The 13,661-nt window shown below is 46.4% G+C and overlaps 1 pseudogene; it reads left to right on the top strand.

Annotated features, from left to right (window-relative positions):
* The first annotated feature begins 9,934 nt into the window (after positions 1-9,934).
* LOC149360551 (uncharacterized) lies at positions 9,935-11,370 on the top strand (annotated as a pseudogene).
* Positions 11,371-13,661: the final 2,291 nt, after the last annotated feature.

Genomic DNA, 13,661 nt, shown 5'->3' with positions numbered 1-13,661 from the left:
CGTACCAAGACTGAAGATTGGGTGGAGTGTTTTCCGCACGCTCCTTAGCGTAGAGGATGAACTTTCCGCCCTCGTCCACTGGGTGGTAATACGAGACGACGCTTTGCTCCAGTTCGAAAGGGCAAGTTATAGAAGGATGACCTTTTCGGCGAAGTTTTCCATGCTCGGCCGTTGTGGAAGAAAAGTGAGTAGCGCCCTCATTTACTCCGATGAATCGCAAAGCCAGCTTTTCTATACTGCACAGGATCTCCTAAAATTCAGTTCCTTAGTCAAGGCACCGTGGAGTCCAGCAAAAGACCACTTCTCGGGGAATCAGCTGCGGGTGGGCTGCTTGTACTTTCGCCGTTATCAGAGCGCACCTAGGCCACGTATGTACAGACATTCTGTATGCGATGAGAAGCGCTACAAGATCCTGTTGCGGCTGCTGCGACAAATGAACACGTCCCTGTCCTTTAGCCACCACTTCAGTATGGAGCACGCCGTATCTTCTCTGATTAGCGGCAAGATTGACCTCGTGATGAGCCTGGCCAGCCTTCATGGCCTCGTTTTGGATCACTTTTCGTTCGCAGACGTGGATGTAAACTATGACACCTTCTACAGCAGGGCGAACGACACCCGATCCGTGTCGGTGTTCGCTGTCCTCTCGCACTCGGCTTGGGGTGTTGCGTTGGCCGTACTCTGCATGGGCTCCTCAGCTCTGATCCTGCCATTGCTGGGCCCGGTTCGCACATGGAAGATATTCGCTTTAAATTTAGTTGACGAAGCGATGTTCCTCTTGGCGCCGCTATTGGCTACTGCGGAACCTGAGACACAGCACCGTAGACACGATGGACGCCGGCACGTTCTCTATGCGATCTGGATCCTGAGCATACTGTCCTTGTCTGTCTATATCCGAAGCGAAATGACGGACCTGGTGACAGCGACCAAACCTGCCGACGTTCTGGACACACTGGATGAGCTAGAAGTTGCTTTGGATGCTGGAAAAGTAGCCCCATGCGCCGATAAGGGATCAACTGCGTTGGGGCTCCTTGAAAACGGTGCAGAGCACTCAAGCGTCATGATGAAAAAGTTGAACGAGCAAAGGAATACAAATACTTCGCCCCCATGGTGCGAGTGACAGAAGACCAGCCCAGCTTCTTTGCTGTAGCGACAGTAACTTTAGCAACAGAGGCCGAAGAATTATAACAAAGTCTTGATTTGCTCTGCAGTCGCAGGACTCACCAAACACAACCAAAGAATAAACCGCGTAGAAATTATTTGGGTCCCTGCACACGAATGAAATGCGGTAAACGAGAAGGCCAACCGATATGCCCGAGCTGTAGCAAACCGGGAGGGATCGGGGAGTGTCTCGGAGTCTCACATTAACGGAACTTTCACTTAGCGAGAAAGGACCAATCAGCTCCATGAAGCGCGGAAACTTTGCCCTGCACCTCACTGGGACCTTATCAGACAACAGGCCGTGCGTGCACGCGAAGCAGAGCATGGTGGCAATCCACCCCGTTTCAAAGGGGACGACACTCTTATGTTCCGTCCATCCATCCTTAATGAGCCGTCTCCCTCGGGAGCTCCTCTCAGATGCGCTCGTTTCGCCGATACGTTCACTAGCACAGTGTGGTTGAAGAAGTACATGGACGATCCCAAACCATCCACACCTTACGCCGTGGCCGAAAAAGATCTGGGAAGTAAGTCCAAGGAACCGACATGCACTGATTCTTCCGAGCATGTCGGGCGGCCGAAACCGAAGAGAAACGAAAGACGAGACAGCAGAACTAGTGCACTACACGGGCTCGGGCCAGCCCGAAAAACCGGGCCGGGCCGGGCCGGGCCGGGCCGGGACATGATTTGTTTTGCCGGACCTGGGCCGGGCCCGGGCTCGGGCTTAAAGCTGCGGGCCCGCGCCGGGCTTGGGTCCGTACAGAAACGGCTGGTGTCCGACTTTTCATTCGCAATTGCAGAGTGAAGTACACAACTGCGGCATTGAAGCAGCGACACGGATGAGCTATGACTTATAATACGCGCTGAGAAAAAAACTAAGCTTTATTCATTGACTTATTTATTTTCCTTATTTCCACGCCGCGGCGCGGTGACAGTAAAATTCAACCGGCCTTAATTGGCCATTGATCGTTCGTCATCCCAAAACAAACCTATACACTATTAGAAATGCATTCGGGAAGAACATATTAGTTTAGGACGCTTATAGTCTTCAAGAACACACCGTGAAATACTCAAGCCTTTTAGCTTTTCGTTTCTCCTGAAATGCGACCAGTTCGGCTATGAGTTCTACCTGTGAGATCGCGTTCACTAAAAAAATATCATCCCATTGCTTGCTAGGCAGCTTTAATGTTTATACTTTGCGGGCGGCAAAATATAACTGTTTAAATCATGGGGAAATGCAAAGTAGCCTATTACGCGTGCATGCAGCCCTTTTTGTTTGGCTCTCGGAACTTGCGAGTTTATCTTTGCGCACCTACACGAGATCACTGTCCAAAAGACGGGCCTGGCAAGCACTACTCTTAATCACTTCCTTCTGGATTAAAAAGAACCAACTTTCTGCAAGCCAAACTGTGGTTTCAGAACCTTTGTCGGCAAGTTTCTTATCGGTCTAGTAGCAGTCTACTTGCTCAGAGTGAGCAGTATACCTCATGCGTTACTGTGAAACGGGCCGGGCCCGGCCCGGGCTGGACTTCACTCTGGGATTCACGGGCCGGGCGGGCTCGCTAGCGCGATAATTTAGCGGGCCCGGGCCGGGCCCGGGCTTGAATCCGCGGGCATGGGCCGGGCTCGGGCTTCAGGTTTCGGGCCCGGGCCGGGCTCGGGCCTCAGATTAAGGCCTGTGCAGTGCTCTAAGCAGAACGACCGAGAATGGTAGCGAGCTCGCACTGCGGAAGAAAGCAAAGAAGAGGGTGCCGCTCGTCTTGAGAAAGTCAGCGAGGAACACCGAAAGGAGGAGGGTCGGAAAGCAGCCTTCACTGCGATCTCGGCGGTTGCGTCTCCCGAGTCCGAAATTTTGGCCAAGAACAGTGAACGCGTGCGTTCTCATCAACTGCGACTGTCGACGTGCGCCTTGGCCTTCGCGAGATTTTAGACAGACTTTGTGGACAATCCCCTGGGATACGTATGCCATGTGTGCGATAGAATTTGGTTTAAGCGGGAATTGTCGACTTTGACTGAGAACATGATCCCCGTTCTCTGCCAAGCATTTCCAGACGTCTCACCGGAATACTTGCCCAGCCAAAGTATATGCCGCACCTGCCGCCGCTAACTAGTTAAACAAAAGATCCCCCTTACAGCGTCACCAATGGATACTTCTATCCACCCATGCCACCCGACTTACAGCCATTGAATGATGTGGCCGAAAGGCTCTTGCCGCCGCGGATTCCTTTCGTCCAAAAAAGGCTCCTTTTAATCTCATTCATATCAATTCTAGTAACCCAAACAGCTAACGCTCCTTACTTCAACGTCTTCCAGACGGTGGCGGGCTTTTTTTTCGGCTGGAACAATACAACCACAATGCTAGTGAGAACTTCATTACTAATTTCACAAAATATATGATGATGCATGCTCAATACCCTGGCTACTAATCAATGACATTGTCACCACAATCAGCCTGGTTGCACCCATTGGCAGAACTAAGGCCGCTACCTTATCTCTCCAATAAACTGCGCTGTGCCAGCTGAGGCCCCTGCTGCACTTGCCTGCTGTAGAAATCCAGTCTGTTACCCTTAACAGCCATCGGTTATCCTGTCTTCACATTAAATGGCCTTCCCAAGCCCATTTCTTCCTCTTGATTTCGACTAGGATATGACTAGCCCGCTCTCCTCCTGTGACCCACTCTGCAGTCTTCCTGTCTCTTAAGGTTAAGCTTATCATTTTCCTTCCCGTAGCTCGTTGCGTTGTCCGAAATTTATTTGAACCATTTTCGTTAGCTTCCACGTTTCTGTCTTATAGGTGAGAACCGGTAAGATATAGCTATGGGCAGACACTACAGGTAAAAAGATATTGGTAAACTGACATTATGTGAGAGAACCTGCCCAATGCGCTCCACCCCATACTTATTCTCCTATAGTTATTTCACAGTCGTGACCCGGATCGGCGCACTACCTGTGCTAAGAAGGCGTATTCCCTTATCACTTGGAGCGCCTCGCTGCCAAGTAAGTTTAAACTGCTATTCCCTTCCGAGACGACTGAATTGAATTGATGTTTAATGTACTATATATTGTCATATGACAATACTCACTCCTGTTATAAGGAACGTTTTGCCACTAGGACGTTCAAGGCAAAGTTAGTTATTATTATTACAGGCAGAATATTTGAGCAATATTTCTTGAATGTTCGTTTGAAGCACTGAACTATTCCTCCGACGGGAAAAACTTTTCCAGACAAGCAGACGCCTACATTAAGCATTCCCTTCAAAGACCGCATTTTATTTTATGCGAAGCATATTACTAGAGCTACACTACAGCCCGTCGAGCGCGGCGGTGGAGCTACCATTGACCTTTAGCGTGACCACGTGACACCACGTGACAACATGACGTCACAGCAGAGGAGAGATGGGCTGCCGGCTCGCGCGGTCGGCCGCGGCGGTGGAGGCTCCACATCAGAGGCGCGGCGGCTGACCACGTGACAACATGACGTCACAGCAGAGGAGAGATGGGCTGCCGGCTCGCGCGGTCGGCCGCGGCGGTGGAGGCTCCACATCAGAGGCGCTGCAGCTGACCACGTGACGCTACAGCAGCGGTATAAAGCTGAGCTTGCCTCGCTCTCCGGGCACTTACGAGGCGGCCAGGTGTTGGGATGCCGCCTAGAAGCAGGGCTGATTTGAGCGACGACCAAGCCTAGCCATCAATATGCTTCGCATGTGACTAGGCTTAACCTTAGCTAAGCCTCAGCCATTTTTTTCCTCCTGCTCCTGTAAACATGCACTTCAACTAATAACTACAGCGAAGCTGCTTCGTTCTTCCGCTGCCCAGAGATCGCGTATATGGCGCAAAGATTCTTTTAGAAACCTGTGCCAATTTACAACTAATCCCCAAGGTGGATTCGTGCACCCTTAATAGCCGGTATTTAAGCATTAACCAAAAGTTAGAGTCAGGTGAGCGTGTCATTGTTGCGGCTGTTTGTCCTGTGTTGCAATTCCCTCCTCATGACCTTGCTGATACTTGTTGCTTCTAGAGTGCTAATGAAAGTTTTCTTTTTCAATTTACGGAGTGTAGCATTCCGTCCAGACGGAACAATTGCTGCCGCTGCAGTTCCGTCCAGACAGAATATTTACTGCAGCTTGAGTTCCGTCCATACAATATTAGACTGTTTTAGTTTCACGTACATAGAAGATTCCCGTACGTAGAGAGCTTACGGGTCACCAGTGCGCATGCGCAGAACGTGAACTGTCTGCGTAGGTCTCACGGACGTACGTGAGATTCGGAGCTCTGCGTTGCGGTCTTCACGTTGCTGGCGTACGTGACGGTGGCAAGATGGCGGCGCCCTGCCTGCCCGCTTCACAACGATAACAGCATCGTCGCTAATCCCTCGACGTGGTATCGTGCTGTAAACTGCTGTATTTGCCTTCAGTTGGTCCATCCTTGCTCTCGCATGAAGTTTTAGATGAGAACTAGCTTTTGTTTTCGAGATAGAAATCCGTTTCAGCAGCTCCTAAGCCTGACTGAGAAGCGTTTGTGCTCGTCATAGCAACGAGTGTGCCGAGGGTCTCGCGAGACCCCGCGAAGCTCAAAACCTCGCAGGATATCGCGAGACCCTTGGCACAGTCAGCGGGAAAAGCAAAATGGTACACGTTTTGGCTCCATACGCACACGTCGTCAACATGTGTGGGACACCAGCGCGCCTTCACTTCTCGGAAAGCGATTGTTTGAATACGCTGCGGGACGTGAGGGAATGCAATCCCTTTGAAGATAGCATACAACATACAGTGTGGTGGAGTGAAATCGCTCAACGTTTGTCAGAAGAAAGGGGGAAAGTACTTAATAAATAATTACCGTCCTATTTCGGTATTGCCTCTGTTTTCGAAGTTAGCTGAGCGTGTACTCTATAGGCGACTAAACAATTTCTTACAATTAAACATCTTATCTGCCCCCAACAGTATGGCTTTCAGGCCGGTAAATCAACAGAATCTGCTCTGTTAGATATTAAGAACTCTATAATTAACAATTTTGAAGCTAAGCTTTTTTCTGTTGGAATTTTTCTTGATCTGCGCAAAGCTTTCGATTCTGTGCAACATACAATACTCAAAAGAAAACATTCGACAGAAGTCTGTCTGGTTGGGAAATTTAATGTTAGGAGAAGGTAAGTGACGCCAACCAAGTAAAATACAGGAAAAACACACAGGGGCTTAAAAAGCCAAGCTGCGCTCGCCCGTAGTCACACCGTGAAGAAGGGGCCGAGCCGGTCCCGAAACGTCGTGTTTTTCCTGTATTTTACTTGGTTGGCGTCACTTACCTTCTCCTAACATACAATACTGCTCCATAAATTAAAGACTTACGGGATCCGTGGAGTGGCAAATTCACTTTTGGAAAGCTATCTAACTGCACAGATACAGTACACTCAGATTCATGATTTAAAATCCAGTTTTGGTATGATAAAATTCCGTGTCCCTCAGGGTTCAATTTTGGGACCACTTTTATTTATTCTCTATAATAATGACATTGTAAACATTCCATTAACTCCTAATATCATGATGTATGCCGACGATACTAATGTCTTTTTTTCCGGCTCCAATCTCCAAGTAATTGAACACCAATGTAATGCCTGGCTTGAGGAGTTAACGGTTTGGCTCTATGTTAATCAACTTCAATTAAACGTAAACAAAAGAAAGTTTATGCTCTTCCATCCAAAAAACAAACCATTAGATCATCACATCAAACTATTTTTTGATGACTTTAACATCGAGCAAGTTCATAGTTGCCGGTTCCTTGGTGTGTTTTTTCGTAGCGATTTGGGTTGGACTGATCATATAAACTACATTAGACTAAAAATGGCCAGATCTATTTATGTTATTTATCGTGTTAGACATCTCCTTCGACTACAAGTTAAAAAACAGTTATATTTTGCTCTTGTTCATTCTCAACTGGTGTATTGCAACCTAGTTTGGGGTACATGCAACAAAACTGATTCATTCAAATTGCTTTCTCTCCAGAAAAGAGCTCTACGTTTATTAGGTTCAAGTTCATCTGTTGAAGCAAATCTTTTCGAAACATTTCATGTTCGCAATTTCTTTCATTCATACAATTTTAGTTCGGCTCTTCACATTTTTTATAAAGTCAAGCATGACTTTAGCTCTTTTTCTAATACTTGTAACTCAAGAAACGTTGCGTATGGTCTACGTTCCGTGGCCCTATCTACTGCAAGACCCAGAAGAAATTATGGTAAACAAACAACCGATTATCAAATTATAACATTGTGTAATGCCTACCAGTCTCTTATTCAGATTGCTTTAGAAAGTTATAGTGTGTCTGTATTCAAGAAAAAACTGACGATTCTTTTCCCCCCCGGTTAAATTTAGCTAATTCTGTATAGTTTTTTTTTTGTTGTTGTTGAGTGTGTATTTGTGTTCGGCTTTTTTTTAATGTGGATATTATGAAATGTTTTGTTTATTGTTAATTGATATTTATTATTGTCTATCATTAACTATTTTCTATTGTGATCATGTTTGCTCATTGTTTTTTATCTTTTGTCCATTCGGCCCCCGTTTCCATGATGTGTGATCGGGGTGTAGGCCTTGTCAGGAGGCATGCTTGGTCTACCTCCTTTAGCCTCATCTCGAGGGCATATTGTATATAATATGGCCAAATAAACATACTATTACTACTACTACTACTACTTACCGCCCGCACTGTGGCTTGGCCTTGCTCAGCTCCAAGCAGTTCGACTAGACAAAATTAGCTTTTTTTTTATCTGTACTAGATGGTGCGGCACAACATGCTAGCGCATTTTTTAGGTTCTATGGCAGATCTACACAGTTTGCGTCCCGTACGTGTAGCTGTACGAAGCGACACGAGCGTACGCTACGCAGACTGCTCATGTTTACGCCCGTGGGGGTTCTACGTACGTGAAATTAAAACTGTCTAATGTCCGTACTGCCCAGTCTATAAGCCTAGTCCATACCGTCATCAAGTGTACAAACATTTGTTGATTCGCGCTTTTATTGCTTTTATTTTGGTTCAGTCGACGATAGAAGCGCTAAGACGGACGCCTTGGTGATGATGATGATCATGACGGTGCGTTGCTCCTTGTCAGATTGAGTGGCCACCTAATGTAACGAGCAATAGCAAATTATTTTTAAATATATAGATAAAATAAAATGGGGAAGGAATGAGGCGCATGGAACATGAAGGCGTTAAAATCAGCGTGCGCACAGAGCTAGTGACAACCTGCGCTGCGCCTGTAGGTAGCGCTATAGCAGCTCCCACCAAACTATCCTCATCATCAAACCTCAGCAGTCAGTGGTGATGGTTAGTAGCAGCGTTAGCACATGGTAGCAGTCTCGGCAAACCACGCGGCTGATGTTGCCACGCCAGCTAGATCGCCAGCCACGTGCTCGCACAAGTTGCGCCATAAAGGTTGGCGAAAAGTTTCGACGTTCGAGGGATTTGAGAAAGCCCTGAAAACGTACAGCGATGAAAACTACGTACAGTATTACAAGCGGAAGTCACGGGCCGTAGAAGCGGCGAAGCGGAAGGGAATCAAGCGGTACATCAGTGGGCAGACATTGTTTATCGAGTTCACTACCACTGCATCGAGGGCGGCCGAATCTTCAAAACGCGAAGCAGGTGTGAAAGAGAAACGAAGTGCCACTTTTCCCATCTACCGCATTACCAGCTCAATGTGTATGAAACTATTTCATTTTTGCTTCACCACAGGACGTTTGTAGGTGGTTGCCAGGCCTCTTTCAAGTGCTGCGTGTCAGCGGATGGAGAACACCTGGAGGTTATGTCCAGCCACACGAAGCACAACCATTCCGTATCACAGGTACGCACCCCAAAAAATTGATACATTTTGCAGCTTTCATGCTGTCTGCATTACGTTGGGGTGAAGTTGCGGGCAGCAGTGCGAATTCGTAATTCATTGGGAACCTCGAAACCATGAAAATAATCTCCTCATGCACTGTAGTGTTCATATTATAATGCATCAAAATGGTACCTTTATTGCTTAGGCCATATATGAACAACTTCCTAAGCAACGAGCGCTACCGGAAGCAGTAAGGGGTGAGGTCCGGCAGCTGATGCAGCTCAGTGCTAATAAAAAGCTTCTCAAGCAGAAAATTCAGCAGGACACAGGCAAAGTCGTCTTGCTGAAGGATCTCAGCAACCCAGCCAGCTGTTTGAGGCCGGCAACGAGAAATGGCCTTGAGCAGACTGTGCATCTCCTTCAAAAGGATTATGGTATGTTTCATGTGCATTGCCAACCATCAGTTTTAAGCCAGTACGTTTCTTGAATTGCATAGGAAATACATGGAAGTTATAGAATATCTTCATTCTCACGTTTGTTTCATTCCTTATTTTAACTGCATGAAGGTGCGGACTGCCATATCCTGGTGGAGGACAATAACTTCCAAGGTCTCCTTATTTCCACCCCTTCAATGCGGAATGCAATGGCTGCATATCCAGAGTTTTTAGGCATTGATGCCACATACAAGCTTTTAGATGTCAGGACACCAGTGTACGTCATTCGCAATGAATATTCTAATTGTGCTACACAAGTAGTCTGTGTGGCCATTCTTGTGAGGGAAGATAAATGCAGCCTGAAGTGCCTTCTTGACAGGTTCCAGGATCTCAATCCCTCTTGGACAAAGGCAAGATGTATCATGGCAGATAAGGAGCTGCTAGAGCGAGATTTGCTCAAGAAGAGCTTTCCCCGGGCACATGTTTTAATTTGTGTGTTTCACACGCTAAAGACATTTAGGCGTGCAATCACCTGCGCAAAGATGACCATGTCAGCAGAACAACGTGGTCATGTCCTCAAGCTTCTTCAGAGGATGGTGTATGCAAGGTCTGACGAAGGGTTTACGAGACTTGAAGATCAATTGGACTCTACAGCGCCAGCATCAGTACTGGAGTACTATAACAAAAATTGGCGCAGTATTAAGGATTAATGACCCTGAGGACCATAGTTTTTAGCTGGGAGCTTTAATAACACAACGAACAACCGCCTCGAGAGCATTAATGCAAAAATAAAGTCTTGTCCCTCCGTACTGCTCTCTTGAGCAGTTTATTCCAGCACTCTTCAGTGTTCTAACCACAATGCAGCAAGAGAGGCACCACATGACTGCAGATTCGGTCTATAAATGTCCCGCACGTTTGGAAGTTGAGGAGCATCTCCAGCAGTATCAGCTCACTCTCATGCCTTATTTTTTCCGTTCGTTAAGCAGCAAGATGAGCAGTCAAAGAATGTTACTGTCAAAGCTGACTGTCAAGATCAGTGGCGATGCCAGTCAAGCTCTGGTGAAACTCTAACTTAATTGCACAGCTGCACTTGCTCATTTAGGCTTTCAATGATGCTGCCCTGTCGTCACATCCTTGCAGTAAGGAGAGCTGAAGGCCTTGGTCTTTATGAAGGAAAGCTATGTAGGGAAAGATGGAGCAAAAAATATTGCCACTGCAAACAACGATTGTTCACAAAAGAGGCACCGAACACTCCAACCATATCTGTCACAGCAGTTGCGAAAAGCCAAGGCCGCTGACACAGCAGCAAAAGTAAAAAGCTGTGTTTCCACACTGCAAGTACTTGGCTGAGCTGGCATCAACGGAAAGCAATGATCGGTATTTGAAGCGTGTACAAGTTTAAACCTATTCATAAGGGAGTGGGAAGGGGGAGCAGCCTGATGCACAAAACTACCACCAGCAGCACAACTGCGCTAAAGCAGACTCAGCATCAGATTGTTTCCTTAGCTCTTCTCCCTGTCCAAAAGAACATGAAGTGAGCAAAGCACCGGTAACCGTCTCAGAGCAACCTGATACAGTCAGCCCCATTGCTGAAGATGAATCAGCCCAAAGCCCAGTGAAAACTGCTAGTCAGCTACTGCTGGAAATGGTACCTGGCCATGTGCCACAGTTTAATGAATTAGAGAAAGCGGCAGCAGTAATGCCTCCAAGCCCTGCGCTTACAGTTACGTCAGCTTATAGCACTGAGGCAGCGAATGTTGCAGAGCTTAGTACAATCCAAATACCTAAAAAGATTAAACCTCCCGGTCAGCCAGCAGGGTGGGCAGTCACTGTTATTGGACTGCCTAAAAGGAGGAAACATCCGAAAGCCTTCCCTGATCTCAGTAAAGCTGAGAAACAAAAGAAAATTCTTGGTTGGCTGGTTGGGGACAGAAACGCCAGACTTGCCTTGGAAAAAGCAGTTTGCCTGGGTGAGTGAACTTAAATGTCCTATTCCAATCTTGCCAGCACTTTTATGGAAAGAGTCTAGGTGTACATACACTGTGCAATATGGTTACATTATACGCGGCTGACCGTAGCTATACATCACTTATAAGCACATTTTGTAGCAACATTGCCTATTGGACACTAGGTAATTAAAATTTTGTGGTAATTGTTTTGGCTAAATACGAAGGGTGCTTTTTGAAAGTGGCCTTTCAATATATGTACGGTTCACTCTGCACCTCCTGAGGTGCTAAGGATAGAAAAGTGCGTTTGGAGGCTTAATTACAGTGTGCTCATGGTCGCATGAATTTTGTCTTGCAGGGGAAGACAAAGTGGAAACCATCCCTTCAAGGCTCCCAGAGTGCATCTTGGACAGTCAGCTCAACGTTGCTACCGTGAAAAACTTTTTCACTGCCAACGGCTGGTGTGCTGTGCAACACATGCTTGAAGTCAAGCGCAGGAACATGAAGCGGGAGTGTAATGCTTGCAACAAGGACCTGCTGACTGAAACACCATCAATTGTTTGTGAAGCGTGTCTTTGCCGGTACCACATGTTCTGGCAGAATGTCAAAGAAAGCGCTGTAGAAAAAGCGAAAGCATGGTTCTGCAAAAACTGTGTATAAAACGCGAGATCACCTAATGGGATGCCTTTTTGAAATCAAACGAGTGTTTGAAAAATACATATTCTTTTAATGCCCTTCTACCTTCAGCACATTCAATGAACGTGGTGTTAATGGCTGCACCAATTCCATAATTTGAGCAAAAGGGCCATAATGAATTCTACTCGGGTAATTTCTCTATAGCAGAATGGATAGTTGGGCTATTTGGTATGCGTTCATTCTTGGTAGAAACAAGTGCGAACGGACGAAGAACAAGACCGAGGAAACACGCAGACGAGCGCTCGTCTGTGTTTCTTTGGTGTCTGTCCTTCATCCGTTCGGGCTGTTTTCCACCCAAAATGGGCAATTTCTACCCTTATAAAGCATTTCTTTGCCTCTGGAGTAACCATTTGACAATGCTGTATCCAGATGTTCTCTCTACGCATGTTTACGGCACCAAAATATCTGTCCGCGTACTACATTTAGTTGCATCCTCGAAGGTATAACTTCCGTGCATGCATGCAGGATCGAGAAAATGACACTGTTAGGAGAAGAGTGCAGAAACTCTTGGCGAAGTGATGTGAAGCCCTATCGTTGTTTGTGCTGCAAGATGTCGCAGCGCGAAAAAGACAAGGACGTACACAAACTGTCAGCAAGCATTATGCAAACGGACCAACAAACCCAAACCAAAACTCGTTCTATTGCCGTTTCTCACTGACTGCTTGGAAAATAAAATGATGCAGCAGAATATCCTGTCACACATCAGGCGGAACAGGATTGCCACGTTTTTAAACGGACATGCAAATTTCTGCAAGCAAACTGGGTTCCCAATCCCTAACGCCAACTTCAATTCGGTCTGGACATAAACCAACTGTATGCTGTCGGATACAGTACCGTCTGGAGGAGACCCCATCGCTATATGCAGTTTCGTCTGGACGGAACTTAAGCGAAAATTGTAGTTCTCTCTGGACGGAACTCTAGCCACAGCCCTTCATTTATCAGTACCGGCAGCGCAATGTTAAACCATCATGCGGAAGCGGCGCATCTTCTGTTCGTTCCGTGAACATTAAGGCAAGTGTTACAACGCCGATCATTCTTAAGAGTATCAGATGCGTTTGGACCTAAACTTGCATAACTTGAACACATGTTGCATGCGCAGATATTTTTATATACAATGCTAGAGGAGCACCTGGAGTGCATATCGGAAGCATTTTTTTAATGTGCTTTCCTTTGACAACCGAAAGATCAGCACTGCAATCAGAATTCAATATGGCTTTCATCAAAAGGCAATGCCCCATTTTTAATATCGCTCATCACACCCTCAATACCTATTCAATACCCATTCTGTACGCTGTCAATAAAAACACAATATTCTCTAATGAGTCGTTTGTATAGATCCGCAACAAAAGGGCATTACTATCTTTCGAACACGAAGCAATTTTGTTGTGTTTATTCTTACTTTCTCGCCGCGCTGGTGGTAGAAACAAAGCACTGAGTTCGTAACTGATTTGTGCAAGTTCATTTCTAGCGCTTTCTCTGGTATTGCCTAGAATATGTTAGCTCTTTTTTTTATTGCCTTGACATTTCGAATTTCGTTTAAACGAGCGTTGATTGAATTCGCTGCGCAGTTTTTCTTGTGAGTACCAGCTCTGTATTCAAACGCTTATATGTATGCTTACCTTTAGTT

The sequence above is a fragment of the Amblyomma mixtum genome, chromosome 2, assembly GCF_055824585.1.
Source record: "Amblyomma mixtum isolate Tamu chromosome 2, ASM5582458v1, whole genome shotgun sequence".
Taxonomy (NCBI): domain Eukaryota; kingdom Metazoa; phylum Arthropoda; class Arachnida; order Ixodida; family Ixodidae; genus Amblyomma; species Amblyomma mixtum.
The sequence above is the reverse complement of the archived record's forward strand: the minus strand, read 5'-3'. Positions and strand labels throughout refer to the sequence as shown.